The 12,540-nt window shown below is 40.3% G+C and overlaps 1 protein-coding gene across 1 annotated transcript in view; it reads right to left on the bottom strand.

Annotated features, from left to right (window-relative positions):
* The window catches only part of DENND4C (DENN domain containing 4C), a 474,079-nt gene that overhangs the window by 220,197 nt on the left and 241,342 nt on the right, over positions 1-12,540 (bottom strand).

Genomic DNA, 12,540 nt, shown 5'->3' with positions numbered 1-12,540 from the left:
CCGCTGGGTGCTTCATGTTTGTGAGTATATACATTTACCTGCATCTACACACATATGTTTTGGTGGTACTAGGCCATGGTGGCGCCTCTGTGCTTCTCTCTCTACAGATTCTGATTACCAGGATGGCCGTCCTTTGACAGAGTGCTGCCTCTTCTTTGGGAATTATTTATTGGCTGTTACGGACTTTATTTATATTTGTTCTTTTTTATTTTGATTTGTGTTGCATTTCTTAATACATGTATTGTTTTACTATTTTTATGTATACTAATTGTTATATTTAGTTTTATCTATTGATTTCATTTAAATTAGGAGGCGCCCCCCAAAGGGTCTGGTGAGCGTGTGTGTAAACCATCCTTTATATTTTATATGTTCTTCAGCTACAGACCATTTATATTTTCTTCCAGTTGAAATGTAAATTTCAATATCTTTTCCATTCAAACTTATTTTAGCATGTTTAAAGGGGCATATAAGTCATAATTAAACCTCCAATACTCAGATAGTGTGTATAGAAGTATATGTGGAAGAAAATGTGAATTTCAACACACAGCTTTAGCTCCACTAGTTCTTTTACAAGAGGTTTTTTATGTTTTATAATTGAAACATTTTTGTAGATGTTTGCCAGCTACCTCACATTTGGATGCTTTTTGTAGTTTGAAACCAACACTTCTTTGAGTGATGTATGTTATAAAACATAATTTATGTAAGAAATTACCTGATAAATTAATCCACAAGCTAGTTACTGATGGGACATACAGTCCTACCAGGAGTGGGCAAAGTTTCACAAACCTCAAATGCCTATAAATACCCCACCCACCTCATTCATACCTCAGTTTATTATATAGCCAAGTTAGTGAGGTGTATAAGGAGTAAAAGCATAACAAAGAGGAACAGGATAATGTGCTTTTTACAAAAAAATCATAGCACCAAAAAATGGGTGGTCTTGTGGACTCTCTCCATCATGAAAGAAATTAATTTATCAGGTAAGTTCTTACATAAATTATTTTTTCTTTTCATATTCATTTTTCATATAGGTGGGGAGAGTCCACAAGCTAGTTACTGATGGGATATAATACTCAAGATTTGGAAGTCCATGAGTAACTATAGAGGGAGGGATAAAATAAAAACAGCTATTTCCGATGAGAAATTAAATCCAAACAAATATTTACGTTTTCTTAAAAATTAAAAAAAATTAAATCATAGGCACTAGAATCAAACTGAGAAAGCTGCCTGAAAAACCTTTCTACCAAAAGCTGCTTCCGAAGAAGCAAAAACATAAAAATGGTAAAATTTAGTAAATGTATGCAAAGAAGACCAAGTGGCTGCTTTGCAGATTTGATCAACTAAAGCTTCATTGTTCAAAGCCCTAGATGTGGCAACTGATCTTGTAGAATGAGCTGTTTTTCTCTGAGGCAGAGACTGCCCGGCCTCCAAATAAGCTTTGTGAATCAGAAGTTTCAATCAAGATGCCAAAGAAATGGCAGAGGCTTTCTGAAATCAGAAAAATAGACTAAAAGTCTTTCTGAAAACTTTAGTAGCCTCAGAATATTTCAAAGCTCTTAAAAGAATATAAAGACCTTTCAAGAGTATTCTTAGGATTAGGACACAAGGAAGAAACAATAATTTCCCTATTGATGTTGTTAGAATTCACAACTTTAGGCAAAAATGTAAATGAAGTCCGCAAAAACAGCTTTATCTTAATGGAAAATCAGATAAGGAGACTCGCAAGAGAGAGCAGACAATTCAGAAACTCTTCTAGCAATAACACTTTCCAAGAAAGTAGTTTAATGTCCAAAGAATGCATAGGCTCAAAAGGAGGAGCCTGCAAAGTCTTTAAAGGGACATTCAAGTCCAAAAAAACCTTTCATGATTTAAATAGGGAATGTCATTTTAAACAACTTTCCAATTTACTTTTATCACCAATTTTGCTTTGTTCTCTTGGTATTCTTAGTTGAAAGCTAAAGCTTTATCTGCTGCACCTCTCTGCGAGTCCCTTCTTTGGCTCCCCATTCACAGCAGAATTAAAGGGACAGTAAACACCAGAATTTTTTTTTGTTTAAAAAGGTAGATAATCCATTTATTACTCATTCCCCAATTTTGCATAACCAACACAGTTATAATAATATACTTTTTACCTCTGTGATTACCTTGTATCTATGCCGTTGCAAACTGCCCCCTTATTTCAGTTCTTTTGACTGACTTGCATTTTTAGCCAATCAGTGTTGACTCCTAAGAGCTTCATGCGCTTGAGCTCAATGTTATCTATATGAAACACATGAACTAACGCCCTCTAGTGGTGAAAAACTGTCAAAATGCTTTCAGATTAGAGGCAGTCTTCAAGGCCTAAGAAATTAGCATATGAACCTCTTAGATTTAGCTTTCAACTAAGAATACCAAGAGAACAAAGCAAAATTGGTAATAAAGGTAAATTGGAAAGTTGTTTAAAATTACATGCCCTATATAAATCATGAAAGTTTTTTTTTTTTACTTTACTGTCCCTTTAAATTCAAAATTCTCACCCTTAAATACAAAGCTCTCACCAACGCCGCTCCCCTCAACCTATCCTCTCTAATACACAAGTATACTCCAGCCCGCCCACTAAGATCCAACAATGACCTGCTTCTTGCAACCACGACTATCACCTCCTCTCATGCTAGACTGCAGGACTTCTGTCGTGCAGCACCTACCCTCTGGAACACTCTCCCTCGTGCTGTCAGGATTTGCCCTAATCTTTCTTCCTTTAAATGTTATCTGAAGACTTTTCTGTTCAGAGAAGCCTACCACCCAACTTAATAATAAATTAATTTAACTTACCTAACATTTCCCTCATCTAACTCTGTATTAACATCTTTCTCAATCTTGCAGTACTCACCTCCTGTTTCTCAACCTCCTACCCTTCTAGATTGTAAGTTCCCATGAGAATAGGGCCCTCAGTCCCTCCTGTATGTGTTTTTAAATTTTGTCCTGTCTCTTACAAGTCTTGTACTGTTTTATTTATATGAATTGTATCCATGGACAGCGATGCGGAATATGTTGGCGCTTCATAAATAAAGTATAATAATAATAACAAAGCTAGGAGGTTCATATGCTAATTTCTTAGACCTTGAAGACTGCCTCTAATCTGAATGCATTTTGACCACTAGAGGGCATTAGTTCATGTGCTTCACATAGATAACATTGAGCTCATACATGTCAAGTTACCCCGGAGTGAGCACTGATTGCAAGTCTGTCAAAAGAACTGAAACAAGGGGGCAGTCTGCAGAGGCTTAGATACAAGGTAATTAGAGGTAAAAAGTGTATTTCTATAACAGTGTTGGTTATGCAAAACTGGGGAATGATTATCTTTCTTTCTAAACAACAAAAATTCTGGTGTTGACTGTTCCTTTAATACCAAATTTAGACTCCAAGGAGGAGAGAGAGATTTAATAACAGGTTAGATATGAGTCAATGCCTGTATGAAACAGTGAACCTCAGGAAGATAAGCATAAAACAGAAACAGCAGAGATTTGTCCTTTCAAAGTATTGTCAGACAAACCTTTATCCAAACCATCCTGAAGAAACTGTAGAATCCTAGGAATTCTAAAAGAATGCCAAGAATAATAATGAGTGGAACACCATAAAATATAGGTTTTCAAAACCTTGTGATATATTTTCCTTGAAACAGGCTTACGAGTCTGTATCATAGTGTTTATCACATAGTCAGAGAAACCTCTATAACAAAGGACTAAGCGTTCAATTTCCATGCCTTCAAATTTAGAAATTTGAGATCTGGATGGAAAAAACGGGCCTTGAAAAAGAAGGTCTGGTCTTACAGGAAGTGACTGAGGTTGGCAACTGGACATGAGGACAATGTCCGCATACCAGAACCTGTGAGGCCATGCTGGTGCTATCAGAAAAACATAAGATTGTTACATTATGATCTTTGAAATCACTCTTGGAAGAACCAGAGGTGGAGAAATTTAAGCAGGTTGGTAAAACCATGGAACTGCTAGAGCATTCATCAATTCCACCTGAGGATCCCTGGACCTGGAGAGGTATCTGGGAAGTTTCTTGTTTAGACGAGAAGCCATCAGATCTATCTCTGGAAGACCCCACATCTGCACAATCTGATAGAACACATCTGGATGGCGGCTGAGATAATCCGCTTCCCTATTGTCTACACCCGGTATATGAATCGCAGTGATTAGACAAGAGTTGTATTCCGCCCAAGAAAGTATTAAAGATACTTTTTTAATTGCTAGGGGACTGTGAGTCCCCCCTTGATGATTGACATATGCCACTGTTGTGACATTGTCTGTTTGAAACTGAATATACGATTCTCTCTTTAATAGAGGCCAAGCCTGAAGAGCTCTGAAAATAGCACAGAGTTCTAAGATATAGATTGGTAACCTCGCCTCTCGAGGATTCCAAACTCTTTGTGCTGTCAGAGACCCTCAAACAGTTCCCCAACCTGTGAGACTTGCATCTGTTGTGATCACAGTCCAGGTAGGACAAACAAAGGAGGCCCCTTGAACAATAAGGTGATGGTTTAACCACCAAGTCAGAGAGAGTTGAGTGTTGGGATTTAAGTATATCAATTGTAATATCGGAGTATAATCTCTGCACCATTGGTGCAACATTCAGAGCTGTAGAGGTCTCATATGAAAAGAATCGCGCCCAATGCTGCAATCATGAGACCTAAAACTTCCATGCACATAGCCACTGAAGGGAATGATAGAGACTGAAGGTTTAGACAAGCTGAAACCAATCTCAATTGTCTCTTTTCTGTTAGGGATAGAGTCATGGACACTGAATCTATCTGGAAATCTAAAAAGGTGACCTTTGTCTGAGGAATCTAGAAACTCTTTGGTAAACTGATCCTCCAACCATGTCTTTGAAGAAACAACAGAAGTTGTTTAGTGTGAGATTCTGCTAAATGAAAAGATTGAGCTAGTACCAAGATATCGTCCAAATAAGTAAACACCGCAATACCCTGCTCTCTGATTACAGATAGAAGGGAACCTAGAACTTTTGAGAATATCCTTGGTGCTGTTGCAAGGCCAAACGGAAGAGCGACAAATTGGTAATGCTTGTTTGGAAAAGAGAATCTCAGAAATCGATAGTGATCTGGATGAATCGGAATGTGAAGGTAAGCATCCTGTAAGTCTATTGTAGACATGAAGTGACCTTGCTGAACAAAAGGCAGAATAGTCCTTATAGTCACCATCTTGAAAGTTGGGACTCATTCAAAACAATTTAAAGTTTTCAGATCCAAAATTGGTCTGAAAGAATTTTCCCTCTTTGGTACAATGAATAGATATGAATAAAAACCCAATCCTTGTTCCTGCTGTGGAACTGGGACAATTACCCCTGAAAGTTTTAGATCTGAAACACATTTCAGAAAGGCTTGAGCTTTTACTGGGTTTTTGCTACATGGGTAAGAAAGAACCTTCCCAAGGGAGGTCTTATTCTGAATCCTATTTGATACCCCTGAGAAATGATATTCTGAATTCACTGATTTTGGACAGAGTCTGTCCAAACTCTTTGAAATAGCTTTAGTCTGCCCCTACTAGAAGAACTGGCTTAAGGGCCGCACCTTTATGTTGGTTTAGGGGCAGGATTTGGTTTCTTATAAGGCTTGGATTTATTCCAATTCGGAGATGGTCTCCAATTAGAGCCAGATGCCTTAGGGGAAGGAGTGGTTTTCTGTTCTATTCTGATGAAAGGAACGAAAACGATTGGGAGCTTTAAATTTACCCTTAGATTTCTTGTCTTGGGGCAGAAAAACTCCCTTACCCCCGGTAACAATGGAGATAATAGAATCTAATTGTGAGCCAAAAAGATTTTTACCTTGAAAAACAAAATTTATGCTTACCTGATAAATTTCTTTCTTTCTTGACACGGTGAGTCCACGGATCATCATAATTACTGTTGGGAATATCACTCCTGACCAGCAGGAGGAGGCAAAGAGCACCACAGCAAAGCTGTTAAAAGCTGTTAAATACCAATCCCCAAAGGGAAAGGAGAAAGGAAGTAATATAAAGTGTAGAGGGTGCCTGAGGTTTATAGTCCACGGATCATCATAATACCCAAGCCAGAGGACACAGATTATAAGGGAGGGACAAGACAGTTAGCCTAAACAGAAGGCACCACTGCTTGAAGAACCTTTCTCCGAAAAGAAGATGACCAAGTGGCAGCCTTGCAAATCTGTTCTACAGAAGCTCCATTTTTGAAAGCCCAAGAAGAAACATCCCTTGTGGAATGAGCCGTGATTTTCACAGGAGGCTGCTGTCCAGCAGTCTCGTACGCCAAGCAAATAACACTCCTCAACCAAAAAGAAAGAAGTAGCCGTAGCTTTCTGACCATTGCACTTCCAGAAAAAACAACAAATAAAGAAGACTGGCGAAAATCCTTAGTCGTCTGCAAATAATATTTAAATGCACACACCACATCCAAGTTGTGCAACAAAGGATTAGAAGAAGGATTAGGACACAAGGAAGTAACAACAATCTCTCAATTAATATTCCTATCCGAAACCACCTTGGGAAGGAAACCTAAGGCAGTACGCATACCTACCTTATCAGAATGAAAAATAAGGAAAGGAGATTCACACTGCAGCACTGAAAACTTCGAAGCTCTTCGAGCCAAAGAGATAGCAACCAAAAACAAAACCTTCCAGGATAACAACTTAATATTCAAAGAATGCATAGGCTCAAACAGAGCCTGTGGAAGAACTCTAAACACCAAATTTAGACTCCAAGGAGGAGTAACAAACTTAAACATAGGCCGAATTCTAACCAGGGCCTGACAAAAAGACTGAACATCTGGCACATCCGCCAGACGCTTGTGCAACAAAATAGCTAAAGCAGAAATTTGACCCTTCAAGGTACTTGCAGATAAACCCTTCTCCAGACCCTCCTGGAGAAAAGACAAAATCCTAGGAATCCTAACTGTACTCCAAGAGTAGCCTCTGGATTCACACCAATACAGATATTTACGCCATATCTTAAAGTAAATCTTTCTAGACACAGGTTTACGAGCCTGAATCATAGTCTCAATAACAGACTCAGAAAAACCACGCTTAGATAATATCAAGCGTGCAATCTCCAAGCAGTCAGCTTCAGAGAAACAAGATTTGGATGAAGGAAGGGCCCCTGAAGTAGAAGGTCCTTCCTTAACGGAAGTCTCGAAGGAGGAAGAGATGACATCTCCACCAGATCCGCATACCAGATTTTGCGAGGCCACGCCAAAGCAATAAGAATCACGGACGCACTCTCCTGTCTGATTCGAGTGGAAAGAGAGAGAGAGAAAAAACATACGCTAGACTGAAGTTCCAAGGAACTGCCAGAGCATCTATAAGCACAGCCCGAGGATCTCTTGACCTCGACCCGTACCTCCAAAGCTTGGCATTCTGATGAGACGCCATGAGATCCAGCTCCAGCTGCCCCCACTTGAGAACCAAGCTGGAAAATACCTCCGGGTGAAGTTCCCACTCCCCCGGATGAAACGTCTGTCTGCTCAGGAAATCAGCTTCCCAATTGTCCACCCCTGGAATATGGATCACAGACAGATAGCAGTTGTGAGTCTCCGCCCACCGAATAATCTTGGCTACCTCTATCATGGCCAAGGAACTCCGAGTTCCTCCTTGATGATTGATAAAAGCCACTGAGGTTATTTTGTTATGTTGACCTGATAAACTGGGCTGAAGCTGAGGCGAGGTTAGAAGAGCATTGAAGATTGCCCTCAGCTCTAGGATGTTTATGGGAAGAACTCACTCCTCCCAAGTCCATTTACCCTGAGCCTTCAACAAGCACCAGACTGCTCCCCATCCCAGCAGGCTGGCGTCCGAGGTCACAATCGCCCCGGAAGGTCTGCGAAAGCAAGTTCCCTGAGAGAGGATCCTGAGACAACCACTACAGAAAGAATCCTTTGATGCCTGATCCAGATCTATTCAAGGAGACAGATCCACATAATCCCCATTCCATTGACTCAGCATGCACAACTGCAGAGACCTGAGATGAAACCGAGCAAAAGGAATGACCTGTATTGGAACGGGAACTATCATTCCCATGTCAGAAAGATCCTGAACACAACGTAAGAATGCCTCTCTCTTTATCTAATCTACAGATAACCTAGAGAGAAGGAACCTGCCCTTGGGAGGAATAGCCTTGAATTCTAACCGGTAACCCAGGGACACGATTTCCACCGCCCAAGGATCTGGAACATCCCGAACCCAAGCTTGAGCGACAAAAGAGAGTCTGCCCCCCACCAGATCTAACCCCAGATTGGGGGCAGACCATACATGCTGACTTAAGAGTCAGTAACGGGCTTCTTAGATTGCTTCCCCTTACTCCAAGAATTATTGGACTTCCAGAAGGACTTAGACTGTTCCTGCTTGGAAGAGGAGGGGGAAGGCTTACCTGAAAAGTTTTGAAAGGAACAAAAATGACTCTGAAGACCCTTCTGCTTATTCCTCTTATCCTGAGGGAGAGAATGCCCCTTCCCTCCCGAAATATTTGAAATAATTTCAGTTAAACCCGGCCAAAACAATGTAAGGAATTGACAGCTTAGACCTAAGAGTACACATCCGCAGACCAGGACTTAACCATAAAGCTCTATGCGCCAGTACAGCAAAGCCAGAAATCTTTGCTCCTAACCTGATGACCTGTAGGGAAGCATCTGTAATAAAAGAATTGGCCAACTTAAGAGACTCAAACCTATCCTGGTTCTCCTCAAGAGGAGTATCTGTCTGAATAGAATCAGACAATGCATCAAAAGAATAAGCTGCCGCACTAGTGACAGTAGCAAAACACACCGCAGGCTGCCATTGCAACCCCTGATGAAGATACATCCTTTTAAGCAATGCCTCCAACTTCTTATCCATAGGATCCTTAAAAGAACAGCTTTTCTCAATGGGAATAGTGGTCCTCTTAGCCAGGGTGGGATTAGCTCCTTCCACCTTGGGAACAGTCTGTCAAGCCTCTGATAGAATCCGCAATTGGAAACATCTTCTTGAAAATAGGAGGAGGAGAGAAAGGAATCCCAGGTTTCTCCCACTCCCGAGCAATGATCACTGAAGTGCGTTCTGGGACAGGAAAAACTTCCACCGCAGAAGGAATGTCAAAATACTTATTCAGCTCACTAGCCTTCTTCGAAGTCACTACGACAGTCATGTCAGAGTCGTTCAAAGTAGCCAAAACCTCCTTAAGCAACAAATGGAGGTATTCTAGCTTAAACCTGAAGGATACAACTTCAGCATCAGAAAGAGGAATTACACTGTCTGAGGTTAGTGATGCACCGAAATGGAAATTCTGGACCGAAACCGAATCCGAAAAACCGGGATGCACTTGGCCGAAAACCGAAACCGATACCGAAAATGCATTTTTTCAAATATTTTTTTTTTTAGTTTTTTTTTTGCATAATTAGAGCCAATGAAAAAAGCCCACACTTTTATTGAAAGTAACACACTAAAATAAAACAAAAATATCTTAAAACAATAATATGCTACACAATATTTTTACCAAGAAAAAAAAAAAAAACAGGCAAAACATAATGCCATTTTCGGCAAAAATGTTTCTGCCACCAAAATTTTGGTGCATCCCTACTTAAAACAATATTAAATATCAATATACTGTATTATTCTTCATTTAGTTCTATGTAACAGAATCATATTTAACAGGTTTTTTTTTACCAATTAACCAAATAAAGTATAGTCCTAGAAAACTCATTATATGCAGAACAGTAAGTCAAGTAATGAACTTAAACAGCAGCTCTAGGCTAGCATCAAATTTGAAACATGCTCCACAATAATTTTACCAAAAATAACAGGCAAAAAAAACCTAAAAACGAAATAGCCAAAAATGCCGGCCGAAATTTCGGTGCATCCCTATCTGAGATCTCACTCTCAGACGTCAAAGAAGTATCTTCTTCCTCAGACTTATGGGAAGAAACATTCAACATAGCCACAACTGAATCAGAAACCTTTTCCACTGAATCCTTAAACTTCCTTTTACGCTTCCCCTGTAGCATAGGGAAAGCAGACAAAGCCGCAGAAACCGCCGAAGATATGTGGGTAGCCATATCTTGCAAAGTAATTCCAACTGGAGTATGAGAGGAAACGCAGGGCACTGCATGTGAGGCTGACAAGGTTTGGGACGCCTGAGGAGAAAGCTGCGACATAGCCTGAACAGGAGGTCCCTGAACAGCATCCACCTTAGACAATGATGGCTCAGATTAAAAAAATCTATCCCTGTAATGTAATGTTCTCTCAATATATGAGGAACAAAAAGGGATTGGTGGTTCCACATTAGCATCAAAACATAATGAACAAGCAATATCCTTTAGGGCCTCTTGGTCCATCTTCACTCAAAATTAAACCAAAAATAAAATAAAAGCCTTAAATAACCTTTTAAACGCCTTAAAAGTATAAGCCAAAAAAACTTTACTGTCCCTTTAAATGTTAAGGTACACTTTTATTATTATTATTAGACTTCAACTTCTTTTGGATCAAATAATAAGCAGAATAAAAATATATATGGGCACCTCTACACTGGTACTGGGAATTTTCATACGCTAGGAGGAGCGAAAATCAATCCAACCAAGACATATATATGGCACAGTCACAGTGACGCCTCATCCGGATGTGCTGTTCGTATTGATGGCGGGTTGTATACCGGCCCTGCATTGGAAGTACGCTCACCCTGTTAGGAGCTGGGTTATTAGGAGAACGATCCGCTGCCGCACCACTGAGCCTCAGTCACACATGACCGCTTGCCGGGTGAGTTTCCCTTTTCAATTCAACACAAGCTGTGTAAGTGTTTGGAGCTGCAGATGGGGATGCTTTGTACATACATATTGAACCTACTATTTCCCCCTAGTGACTTGACACACAACCTCTTATTGGGCTCTGTTTGGTTTTGGGACTCCCAGAATTGCTTTATATAAGTGTACCTATTACTGGGAGCAAGTTCTATTAACTATGGAGAACCGAGACCTGTTTTCTTTGAGACCACTTAATAGCATGGATATGGAGAGACTAACGATAGAGGACACTTTTGTTATTCAACAAGAGACTTTGTCAATTAGCGACACTTTCCTTCTAATGGAGCGGACTCTTATTAAAGAATATAAAATCTGGTGGGACAAACGTGCCCTTGAAAAATATTTGTTGATGGATTTAATCCCATGGGGCCTCCGTTTGAATAAATTTCTGACCTTTCAGGTAGATGATCCCACATTTATTACCAAATGGAATAATATATTGACTGAGTGCTCCAGGAAATTAATGGAGCTAATCGTCACATTTAAAGAAACATCCTTGATAAAAGCATGAGAGGATTTGATGGATTTACAGTATCGACTTAATGAATTCACTATGCATCCCAAGTATAACGATATGGACTTAATGTTAAAAGAGTCTGCAGATAAATTCTGTATTGAGTTGGATAATTTTAAACTTGAGAAGTTTAATACAGGGAGTGCAGAATTATTAGGCAAATTAGTATTTTGACCACATCATCCTCTTTATGCATGTTGTCTTACTCCAAGCTGTATAGGCTCGAAAGCCTACTACCAATTAAGCATATTAGGTGATGTGCATCTCTGTAATGAGAAGGGGTGTGGTCTAATTACATCAACACCCTATATCAGGTGTGCATAATTATTAGGCAACTTCCTTTCCTTTGGCAAAATGGGTCAAAAGAAGGACTTGACAGGCTCAGAAAAGTCAAAAATAGTGAGATATCTTGCAGAGGGATGCAGCACTCTTAAAATTGCAAAGCTTCTGAAGCGTGATCATCGAACAATCAAGCGTTTCATTCAAAATAGTCAACAGGGTCGCAAGAAGCGTGTGGAAAAACCAAGGCGCAAAATAACTGCCCATGAACTGAGAAAAGTCAAGCGTGCAGTAGCCAAGATGCCACTTGCCACCAGTTTGGCCATATTTCAGAGCTGCAACATCACTGGAGTGCCCAAAAGCACAAGGTGTGCAATACTCAGAGACATGGCCAAGGTAAGAAAGGCTGAAAGACGACCACCACTGAACAAGACACACAAGCTGAAACGTCAAGACTGGGCCAAGAAATATCTCAAGACTGATTTTTCTAAGGTTTTATGGACTGATGAAATGAGAGTGAGTCTTGATGGGCCAGATGGATGGGCCCGTGGCTGGATTGGTAAAGGGCAGAGAGCTCCAGTCCAACTCAGACGCCAGCAAGGTGGAGGTGGAGTACTGGTTTGGGCTGGTATCATCAAAGATGAGCTTGTGGGGCCTTTTCGGGTTGAGGATGGAGTCAAGCTCAACTCCCAGTCCTACTGCCAGTTTCTGGAAGACACCTTCTTCAAGCAGTAGTACAGGAAGAAGTCTGCATCCTTCAAGAAAAACATGATTTTCATGCAGGACAATGCTCCATCACACGCGTCCAAGTACTCCACAGCGTGGCTGGCAAGAAAGGGTATAAAAGAAGAAAATCTAATGACATGGCCTCCTTGTTCACCTGATCTGAACCCCATTAAGAACCTGTGGTCCATCATCAAATGTGAGATTTACAAGTAGGGAAAACAGTA

Source organism: Bombina bombina, chromosome 2 (genome assembly GCF_027579735.1).
Source record: "Bombina bombina isolate aBomBom1 chromosome 2, aBomBom1.pri, whole genome shotgun sequence".
Lineage (NCBI taxonomy): Eukaryota > Metazoa > Chordata > Amphibia > Anura > Bombinatoridae > Bombina > Bombina bombina.
The sequence above is the reverse complement of the archived record's forward strand: the minus strand, read 5'-3'. Positions and strand labels throughout refer to the sequence as shown.